Source organism: Amblyraja radiata, chromosome 22 (genome assembly GCF_010909765.2).
Source record: "Amblyraja radiata isolate CabotCenter1 chromosome 22, sAmbRad1.1.pri, whole genome shotgun sequence".
NCBI classification, from domain to species: Eukaryota; Metazoa; Chordata; class Chondrichthyes; order Rajiformes; family Rajidae; genus Amblyraja; species Amblyraja radiata.
Window position 1 is genome coordinate 336,036 of NC_045977.1, and position 11,004 is coordinate 347,039.

An 11,004-nucleotide genomic window follows, 5' to 3' on the forward strand; every position below is an offset into this window, starting at 1 on the left:
TCTCTCCCCAGTAGACTCTTCTGACAGAAGAGTGCTGGGGTCAAGTCTAGGGCAAACCCTGGACAGGTAAACAGATGTAAGAGCTGTAACAATGAGGTGATGCCTTTTCTAAGTCACAAAGTACATAGAGTGCATTATTGGTCCTTTCCTGATAGAAATACAGGAATACTTATGTTGTGACTGAAGGATTTAGCAGTCCAAAAATGTACAGACAAATTCCATTCCCATCTGGGACATCACACGGGACTGTCTGTCTATGTTTCAGGGGGAACAACAGTACAGCTGTGAGTAAAGCTAACTGGGAAAGATCTACAAACCAGGTTAGAAGCCAGCATAGACCATATGTTTTCTATCTACTGCAGGGGCAAACATTAGCTGACACCATAGCTGTCACTTGCCACCGGGGATTGTATATCCCTGAATGTACTAAACTAATCAATTTATGCATCTGGTTACATCCAACCGGGATTGACGCGGGCCTGTGTAAACCCGAAACCTCCTAGCAAAATCTTTTTATTTGGGGGTGACCTGTCTAGAAGGTCAAGGAGTTGGACAATGAAGCCAAACTGGAGCTCATCTAAACGTCCAAACATCATCCTCAAAGGTATCGCCCCTATGCTGGAAGATGTGTACACCTACAACACACGGCCTCGGGGATCCAGAAGAAAACAGTAAAACCAGAAGGAAGCAAGGAGGTTGGTGCGAGAAGACATCGAATAAATAACTTTTTGACACTCATATCTTAAACAGTATCCGGGGATACACAATAGAATTTTACAACACATAATCTTCTAGTCCAGCTGATATATCGAGAGAGGAATTTGGAGGAGAACACCAAATGGATATTGGGCTATAGTATTTGCTGATGTTTCTACATGATATGGAACACCAGATGCCGATCTACTCGTATCCAGACATAATCACCAATTACCAAATATGTCATATGGGATACAGACACTGGACATCAGCAACAGATGGGGTTTTAGCTGCATTGCAAGGGAAGAATTATTATCTACGCATTCCCTTCCTAACAAAATAGGATATGGCGCTTGACGCATCAATCATAGATCAGATCTCGGCTTTTTGGCTAAGATCAAGTATAATATCTGTTCTTATCAGTTTAAATGTCTGATATGTCCCTTATCTAGGGACCATATATTATAAAATTAAATAAATAAATAAATAAAGAAGATGAAGTTTTAAAAAAAAAATTTTTTTTTAAAAAGTGAAAAATAAATAAAACAATATATTCGTTTTAAGAACAGAAACCTTTTCTATTGTTAAGTATATTCGTTTTAAGAACGAAAATAGCAAGCATTGATTCAAAGGATGCATGCAATTTCAGTACCCATAACAGGTGACCACGGACGTTATTTTTATCTAATTGGATGGCTCAGCTTTAGCAGTATAGAGCACTACCTAATGTGTTTACATTAGCACCTAGGTTATTTACAAAATATGACAACCAGCCACACAATGGTAATGGCTTCTTTGGATGACATACTAACTGTGTGGAAACTTAGGACGGGCTGAACAAATGGTAACAGCCACTTAACAATTATTTGGAAACTAGGATCATTATCCATCCAATTAAATCAAAATTAAAGCCTTCAAACTAAAGGGATTATTTGGGGTTCACCATTAACTCAGTTCCTCATGTCAGTAACTTTGCCAACAGAGGTTACAACCTTAATAGAGGCATACAGCAAAATCATTGACATGAGGATAAACCATCCATCAGACTGGTAGCAAGAATATTGGCAACATATGGTTTCCAGCCACATAATTCAGACCCTTACATTATAAAGATTTACAGAGGGCCAAAATATGAGCTCTTAAAATTAATGATGATCATTTCAATAGAATGATGAAGCCATACAGAAGCCATATTGGAACTAAATGGTGGAAAGATAACATTGGGCATTGCTCCAATCCTATCATTGTCAGCAACCAGTCTATGGTCCTACATATGGATACTATGCACTAGGACGGTGTGTTACCAATTCCATCTCCAGCTGTGGAGGAAGATGGAAAACACAGCAAGCATCATTATTACTAACACTGGGCATAACTACCTGGAAATGTTGGGTGTTTTTTCATGGCCTAAAGTCATGTTGCTCTGGAATATATTAAACAGGTTATTAGATTATAAATTAACAACACTACTGTGGTAGCACATATCAACCACATGGGTGAAAGGGAATCTACATCATGTAACAATCTGGCCAACACAATTTGGCAACCTCATCAGGGGGGGGGGGGGGTACTAAGGGAAATACTACGAGACTCTGCGTCTGGTGTTTTTAATAGTACCCGACTGACCTACCCAACCATGGTTCTAGGTGGTATTAGGGAATGAGATTAGAACCATGCAGCACCATCCAAAACAGACGGCCAGAGCAATGGACATGATCACAGCGGGCCACAGACAATCAACCTAAAGACAATGTCTAAAATACATAAACTAATGGGAGATGTGTTGCAACCATAATACATCATCCAGCCTGTTTGGAAGCTTTGTAAACCTACAGGGGCTTAGTATTAGTGACATCAAATGTGCCAGAAGTGGCCCATCTACTTACCTATCACCAAGAGAACGGAACAACAGCTTATGAGGGACACTTTTATGGGAATTCCCCAAAGACCAGGTATTCCCAAATATGGGACATCAGCATCGTCTTAACGTTGTTAAAGAACTGGGCTCCAGCCACATCGCTGTCATTACAGTTTTTGACATTTTACAAAACTGTCATGCTGATGGCTTAGGTCACGGCACTAAGGACTCAGTCCCTACCAAATTAAGGCTGGATAACTTGACCAGTTCACCTGGCAACTTACACTTCTATATTCAGGAATTAGGGAACTAAACAGACAGGGGTCAGCAGGCCTTAAAATAACATTTTTTTAGAGCCTACCCTACAGATGATTGACTGTGTTGTGAGACATCTACAAATATACATGGAACAAACCCAGACCATAAGTGGCACAGAAGAGGAACTTCTCATCAACGACAGACAGCCTCATTAAAGAATAACAGGCCAGGCCAGCTAAATGGCTAACATAGTATTGACAAAAGTTGGTGTAAACACTAACTGGGTTAAAATCTCACTCCACCAGGCTGCAGCAACGTCGGCAGCATTTAAATTGGAGGTTCCTATGGATAAAATCCTCAGGACTGCAGGATGGCCATCGGAAAGAACATTCTAAAGATTATAACTAACCAGTAATGGAAACTGGAATTTTTCAGAAACATTGTTAAGTTTCTGTACCATAATTTACCCCAAAAAACAGGGGCTATCAATTATTATTAACTTTATGGTTATTTATATATATCATATTGATGTTCAATATGTTATCACTATTCTCCCCAAAACCAAGGCAGACGTGATGATGGACTCGTTCCACGGCTTGAATCACAGAGCTTTGAAATCTTCATGTAGTCACTCACGTGACTCCGAAGTAAAATAGTAAGATTAAACGAGAACTTACCAGTTCGAAGTTTGATCTGTATTTTATGAGGAGTAACGTTGAGGGAATACATGCCCTCCGCTCCCACCCTTGATCATAAACACAACTGGTATCTTTTCTCTAATCTTACTATGCTTAAGTCATTACAGGTATCTGTGATTCATTCCGCTGCTTTGAAGAATGACACACGTGCGTAGTGGCGGGTTCTTCATGTATTCCCTCAACGTTACTCCTCATAAAATACAGATCAAACTTCAAACTGGTAAGTTCTCGTTTAATCTTACTATTAATTTACCATACTGATGTTTGGATTATGGTATTAGCTCCAAGGAGAGTTTGGAGAGACTTGGATTATTTTATCTAGAGTTCTGGAGGTTGAAGAAAAACCTGGTAGGTAAAATTATGAGAGGCATAGTTAAGGTAGATAGTCAGAATGTGTATCCTAGGATGGCAATATCAAATACCAGAGTTGTGCTGGGCAAGTTTTTATTTACACAGATGATGATAGCTGCCTGGAACACACGGGCAGGGGCGGTGGCTTTAGGAAAGGATAGAAACATAGAAACATAGATATGCGGGAAATGGAGGAATATAGATTATATGCAGGCAGATAAGAGTAAAATTGGCTAAAACAAACTGATTTTGTTTATTACATATGGGCCTGGTTTACCTAAACCCACAAGATTAACCCAAGGTAAAAGGTTCCATACTAAGACTACTGTAAATGTTATAAATGTTGGACAGCACGATTCTAATCTTGACAAACCTTCTGAGGTCATTCAACTTTTTGCAGCTTTGTTGGTACATCCCATCAGCTGTTCCTCCATTAACCTCCACCATGACCTCGCTCATCGGCACGAGAATTTGACACGGACCACTGATCAAGGAATGATGAAAATGTCAGTTAATTATAGAAGTAGGGTATCATTTGAACCAAGCTGATAGCACGTTTGCAGAATTCAGTGCCTGGGGTTTCCTGCAAGTGATCTATCTACTGGCATGAATTGAGCTAGCAGTTGTAGGGACATCTCCTTGTGATGGAGGCCTTAATGACTGCAGACTGCACAATAGTGTGGATGCCGAGGCCTTGGTGTCAAGGGTTAGCATGGATACAGATTCCAAAAACAGTGGCTCATTATCACACTCTCTTCTTACGAAGATCCTGGAGGAGAGTGGTCTCACTTTGACCAGCAACAGAGTGCTGTTCCTTTTCAGCTGATAATCTGCGATTTTCCAAACCTCCTGACACACTCAGAGTGAACCACTGACGATATCAGTGAGAGATGCTGTTCTGTGCATCCAAGAGCTGGTTTTGCTGAAAGTTATCAATCACGATCATCTGAAGTGTCCTAAATGGAAGCTTAAATAGCAGCAAAGACAGATACAAGTTCACATGTTCACAAGTGATGGTAGAATTAGGCCATTTGGCCCATCAAGGCCTCCATTTTCCTGCCTTCTCCCCATAACACTTGACAACCGTTCTAATCAAGAATTTGTCTATCTCTGCCCTAAAAATATCCGCTGACTTGGCTGCCACAGCCCTCTGTGGCAATGAGTTCCACAGATTAACTACCCTCTGACTAAAGATACAAAATGCTGGAATAACTCAGCAGGCCAGGCAGCATCTCTGGAGATGTGGGAGTAACTCAGTGGGTCATGCAGATCCTTCTCTCCAGAGATGCTGCCTGACCCACTGCGTTGCTCCAGCATTATGTGTCTATCTTCGGTGTAAACCAGCATCTGCAGTTCCTTCTTACACATTTAAATAGCAGCTGCAGCCAATGGGAAAATTAGTGAAAGCATCCAGAATGAAGAACATTTACATGAAAGACAAATAGAGAAGGAATTGAATTCATTAAAAAATATCTGAATTTGATGTTGGTGATGTGGTGAGGGTGAAATGCACATGATGTCTAACTTAAGGAAAGTGAATAAATGATCGTATTAAATACAGTGGTGATAAAGATTGCAGCAATGTCAGTTTATTTTGGAATGGAGTATTCATGACCAGTCTTTGAGCAGTCAACGACAGAGAATAGTTTAGTTTAGTGTAGAGATGCAGTGTGAAAACAGGCCCAGATCCACACTGGCCATCAATCCCCATACTACTATCCTACACACTAGGGACAATTTACACTTATACCAAGTCAATTAGCCTACAAACCTGTATGTCTTGGGTGTGAGAGGAAATCGGAGCTCCCGGAGAAAACTCACACAGGTCACGGAAAGAACGTACAAACTCCGTACAGACAGCATTCATAGTCAGGATCAAACCTGGTCCCCGGCACTGAAAGGCAACAACTCTACCGCTGTGCCACTGTGCCGCCTAGTTTTGGCATTTAGAGATTATCAGGTGAATTCCAGTAGAGCTAGATGGGGAAGTGAGCAAGTGGAAGCTGAAAGAGGCAGTTCCGTCTATTTTCAGACATTGCTGGGTCTTGTTGCTAATATCATGACAATGATTAATTGGCCTATGTACATCCACAGGAGTATACGGATTTAGATTTCCGTCCCATCCTTTATCTCATGTTGAAAAATGTGTTTGCTTTTCGATAACACACAAGAGACGACGAGCGTTTGACCTTACAAACTGAAGGACAGTTTTTGTTCCTTTGAGGCAAAACACAAACATCATGTCTGTTTTTAGCTGGAATGCAATTCTGATTAAATTATTTCCAAATGTTGTAGAAAATAAAATAAAGGGAAGGTTTAAATTCATATAGCAACTTTCATGACCTCATGGCAGCCTGTTCTTTGGAGCCAAGAAGGTATTTAATTTATATTCACTGTTGTGAATCATAACATTTATAGAAAGAAACATAAAAAAATGGGTGCAGGAGTAGACCATTCGGCCCTTCGAACCAGCACCGTAATTCAATATGATCATGGCTGATCATCCAAAATCGGTACCCCGTTCCTTCCATTTTCCTCATATCCCTTGATTCCATTAGTCATAAGAGCTCTATCTAACTCTTTCTTGAAAACATCCAGTGAATTGGCCTCCACTGCCTTTTGTGGCAGAGAATTCCATAGGTTCACAACTTTCTGGATGCAAACGTTTTTCTTCATCTCAGTCCTAAATGCCGACCTCTTATTCTTGCACTGTGACCTCTGGTTCTGGACTCTCCCAACATCGGGGACATTTTTCCTGCATCTCGCCTGTCCAATCCCTTAAGAAATTTAGCTGCACCTTTAAGAGTCTGTCCCACGAGCATGCGACTGCATGCGGCAAGCGCGACCAAACTAGAAGTGGGGGGCCGCGCGGAGGACGAGTGAGTGACATGAAGTTCGAGCGAAGTCCGCGGGAAGTTCGTGCGTGATGTATGGTGTCGAGGCGGTGCGTATGGCGTCGAGGCGGCTGCGGGCCGGCAGGCCGTTGCCGCGCGGAACTTTTGAACACGGTCAGTTTTTCGGAGCCCCGCGCGATGTCGGGACCAGTTCCGCACAACTCCATACGGCTCCTGCGATCAAAGTGGGACCGTCCCCACGAGGCCGTACGGCTCAAGCGACCACGTTAGGTCACGCTTGCCGCATGGAGTCACATGCTCGTGAGACAGGCCCTTTACATACAGTAGCAATGTTACAAAATTTTGAGATTTTTAAAATCAAGTCTGTAATTTATCCCATCAGATAAAGCATAAAAATAAGTTTAATTTGACACCTAATTCACTTTCATATCTCAAGTATTTAAAAAGTTATGGCCATTTTCATACTGGGAAATGAGCATCTTGTTCCCTATTGATTTTCTATGGACATAACAAAAAAGCTGTGATCGTGAACAGTCAAAAGCCCATAACTTTCTTAAAAATTAAGAGAACTGAATGAAATTTTCAGTTATCATAGATTGAAGCATTCTGAAACAAATATAAAATAATCTTACTTGGATGACCTGAAATTAAAGCATATAATTAGTTAGTTACCTAATTGTAGCTAATTTCAGACTTCAATTACTAGATCTAAACATCTATCCATTTCTTAATAAATGATTAACATTTTTAAATAGCCTAAATGTCCAAATAATATTCACAAATAATTCACAATAAAACATGATTTTTAAATCTCATTTACATTAATTTATAGGCCAAATGGAAGGAATTTAGTGTTTAATTGCTGTAAATAAATGCCCATTTAAATCAGCTTTCCAGTGGGTCCCTGTGGAACGCGCTGGTTTAGAACGTTCACATTGCGGTAGATTTGTGCCCCAAATGCCGAGAAAAATACTGCGCGATATAATGGGCCCAAATTGAGCTACTCGCAATATTAAACTTAGTATAAAGGGATCTTTAGAAGCCCTTTTTAATGTAAAAATATACAACCTAACTTCTGCTATTTGCTTTATGAGACCCTGCGGTTGCTGGCGGTCGCGGGTTTAGAGATTGATTTTTAAACTACTATAACTATTATTCAAGGCCTTTAAACCTAATAATAGCTTTTGCGACGGGGTCTTCCAGCGATTTTTCGTTAATAATTAACTAGGCTGAACATTTTCGATTGGAACAGCTTAGAGAAAATCGCGTTTTAAACCCGCCCCCTCTAAACGGCGCCAAAATCGCGCACACCCTCAGCAGCAGATCTTCAACGACGCTTCAGGTACGCTTTGCAACATACCTACATACAGCAGGCTCCTACATGCAGCAATATGATGATGATTTATATATTTAGTGTTATTGAATGAAAAGAACTTTTCAGGACACTGGAAATAAATCCTTTCCTCTCCTTCAGTAAGTTTCTGCACAAAATGTTATGTCCATTGAAAGATTAAAAAAACCCTCAACATGGTGTCACAGTCAACAGAAGGTACCACTGACATGGAATAGAATGCGCAGAACACTACTGTATCACTAGCTTAGATTTGTATCTTCGCTCGGAGCAGTACTTGAACCTAGTGGTTTAGAGGCCAGGGTGCCTCCAGCAGAGAAGCACAGGTGAATGGATCTTTGTCTGGAGAAAGGAGTAATTAACAGAAGTAATTAAACATTAGTCTAAATTGCCCATTCAAACTATTTATGTGGCTCCACTGTAAAAATCCTCGTAAGCCCACTGAGAGATATATCATTCAGTGAAAAGGTACTGGGAAAAACGGGATATATTTGTGGCCATGCACTGTTTTTATATCTACCAGAGACATCAAAGCAAAATATATTCCATGCCAACTACGGCAGTAAAATATATTGTTGGCATGGGCACCATAAAAATAATGGATGGTACAGGATCGTGTTGCAACTCCTTGCATGTAAATTTGCCATCTGACACAAGCAAAGATAGCGTTCAGTCATCACTAGAAGAGAGTGACTTCTCCACATTCTCCACATATAAATAGCATTCTCCACATATAAATGAGGTAAATATTGCACAGGTCACATAATATTAATCATGGAAATATGAAATAATCAAAAATAGATTTAAAAAAGATAACACTGGAGTAGGAGTGCTGGTGTAGGTTAGAAGGTTAGGATGTATCTCAGAAGATCGTGGATAGGAGAAGTTTTAGATCGGGTCTTCAGACTAAAAGATGTTTAGAAATAACACTACCTTATGGAAGTGGGCAAATGATCTTATCCCAATACCCTTCCACAGCAGTCATCAAAGTCTTTAAGGCCAACTTGGATATTAATCCAGTATTATAACACGTAAGAGGCAATCATTTTACATTCCAAAATGAAACCCCTTTGATCTATTTCTTGAATCATCAAGTTATCTGCATGTGAATAATAAGGAATTGTAGATGCTGCTTGCATATAACATAAAGTGCTGGAGTTCAGGCAGCATCTCCGTGAACATGGGTGAGTGATGTTACAGGTCGGGCCATTCTTCTTTTGCCCACATACTTATTGATAGTTTTGATTCCTTACTGAGAATCTATTCCACTTTCTAGATCCCCAATAAAACCGAGGGCTAAATGTTTAGGTGGGGAACTCTGCAAATGATTTCATTGAATTTCATGGGAAGCATTCAAGAGGACATATTGGAAGATTAAAAACATGGGCCTAGCTTCATGAGTCCAGGAATGGTAGGGGGTGCGGGTGGAAAGTCACCCACAATGCGTCCATTCCCACCTGAGCAGAGGCTGGCTCCCAGCAGTCCCTTTTTTGGGTTACCATTTAATGCACTTTTCAGCAGGGACCTATGAGTTCCAGTAATGCCTCGCTCCATTCCTCCGTGTACGCGTGCTCCCCCCCCCACCCCACCCCCCAACCCCACCCTCTCTACACCGCTCACCAATCCCCCTGCACCCACCTAACCACCTATCAGATATGCTAGCCATGGACAATGTTGATTTGACAGTGTTAATAACGCTATGCCTATAGTTTACCATGTTCACCTTGAATACTAGGGTGCAGAGCAGTGTTGCGAATCACCTATCCTCATGTTAAATTGTGGCATTATTTGGTGCTAGTGGGATAGCCAGAGGATTTTGCCTCAGAAAGTCCATCAGAAGATCAAAAGCTTGACTGATTGAGAATTGAAATTCTCATTTACCAATTAATTAGTTAGTTAGTTAGTTAGTTAGTTAGTTAGTTAGTTAGTTAGTTAGTTAGTTAGTTAGTTAGTTAGTTAGTTAGTTAGTTAGTTAGTTAGTTAGTTAGTTAGTTAGTTAGCTAGTTCCCAGAATGCGGGGACTCCACATGACCATGAAGGCGACTCCCCGGCAACCTCCCGCAAACATGTGGCAACCATTTGGCGACTGCATAGTCTCCTGCAGTCACCTAAAAAGTTGCCTAGTGGGACAGGCTCATTAGTTAGTTAGTTATTTTATTTTAATTTTTATTACTTTGTTTTCTTTCTTTTCTCATTTATTATATTGTTTACAATGTACTATGTTTACATATTCTGTTGTGCTGCTGAAAAAGAATGTCATTGTTATATCTGAGACGCATGACAATAAAACACACTTGAATCTTTTTGGCAAGCTCTCAAGTGTCTTTCTCAACTTGTGAGGGTGATTTTGTGGAGATTATAGTCCAAGTTCATCAACGAGGGATTGGGAACCTGGATCATGCTCGTGTATTTATAAGACCATGGAAGGCTGGTGTGCCAGTTTAACAAAGGGAAATTGGCACAAACTACCCCGTGGCAAGCTTTGCATATTCAAGCTTGGTTATTCCTGGGAAGAAGCAGTTGGTCTATCATTTTATTATGCATCAAAGAATGTTTCAAGAAAACTATATGATTCTACCAAGTTCAAACCATAACCAAACACATCCACCTTATCAACCATTAAATAATTTCAGCAACAGTAAAATTCCTGGTTACCAAATTAAGTAACTGAATTAACTAATAAAGTAAATTGTACATTTTCTGGAGTTTAGAAGGATAAGGGGATATCTTATAGAAACATATGACATTATAAAAAGACTGGACAAGCTAGATGCAGGAAAAATGTTCCCAATGTTGGGTGAGTCCAGAACCAGGGGCCATAGTCTTAGAATAAAGGGGAGACCATTTAAGATTGAGGTGAGCCCTCCCCTAATTCCCCATTTACTGGTGCCCTCCCCTAATTCCCCATTTAAGACTGAGGTGAGAAAATATGTTTTC

General features: G+C 40.4%; 1 pseudogene; it reads left to right on the plus strand.

Annotated features, from left to right (window-relative positions):
* Positions 1 to 1,067: 1,067 nt before the first annotated feature.
* On the plus strand, positions 1,068 to 1,176 carry LOC116986035 (annotated as a pseudogene).
* The last annotated feature ends 9,828 nt before the right edge of the window (positions 1,177 to 11,004 follow it).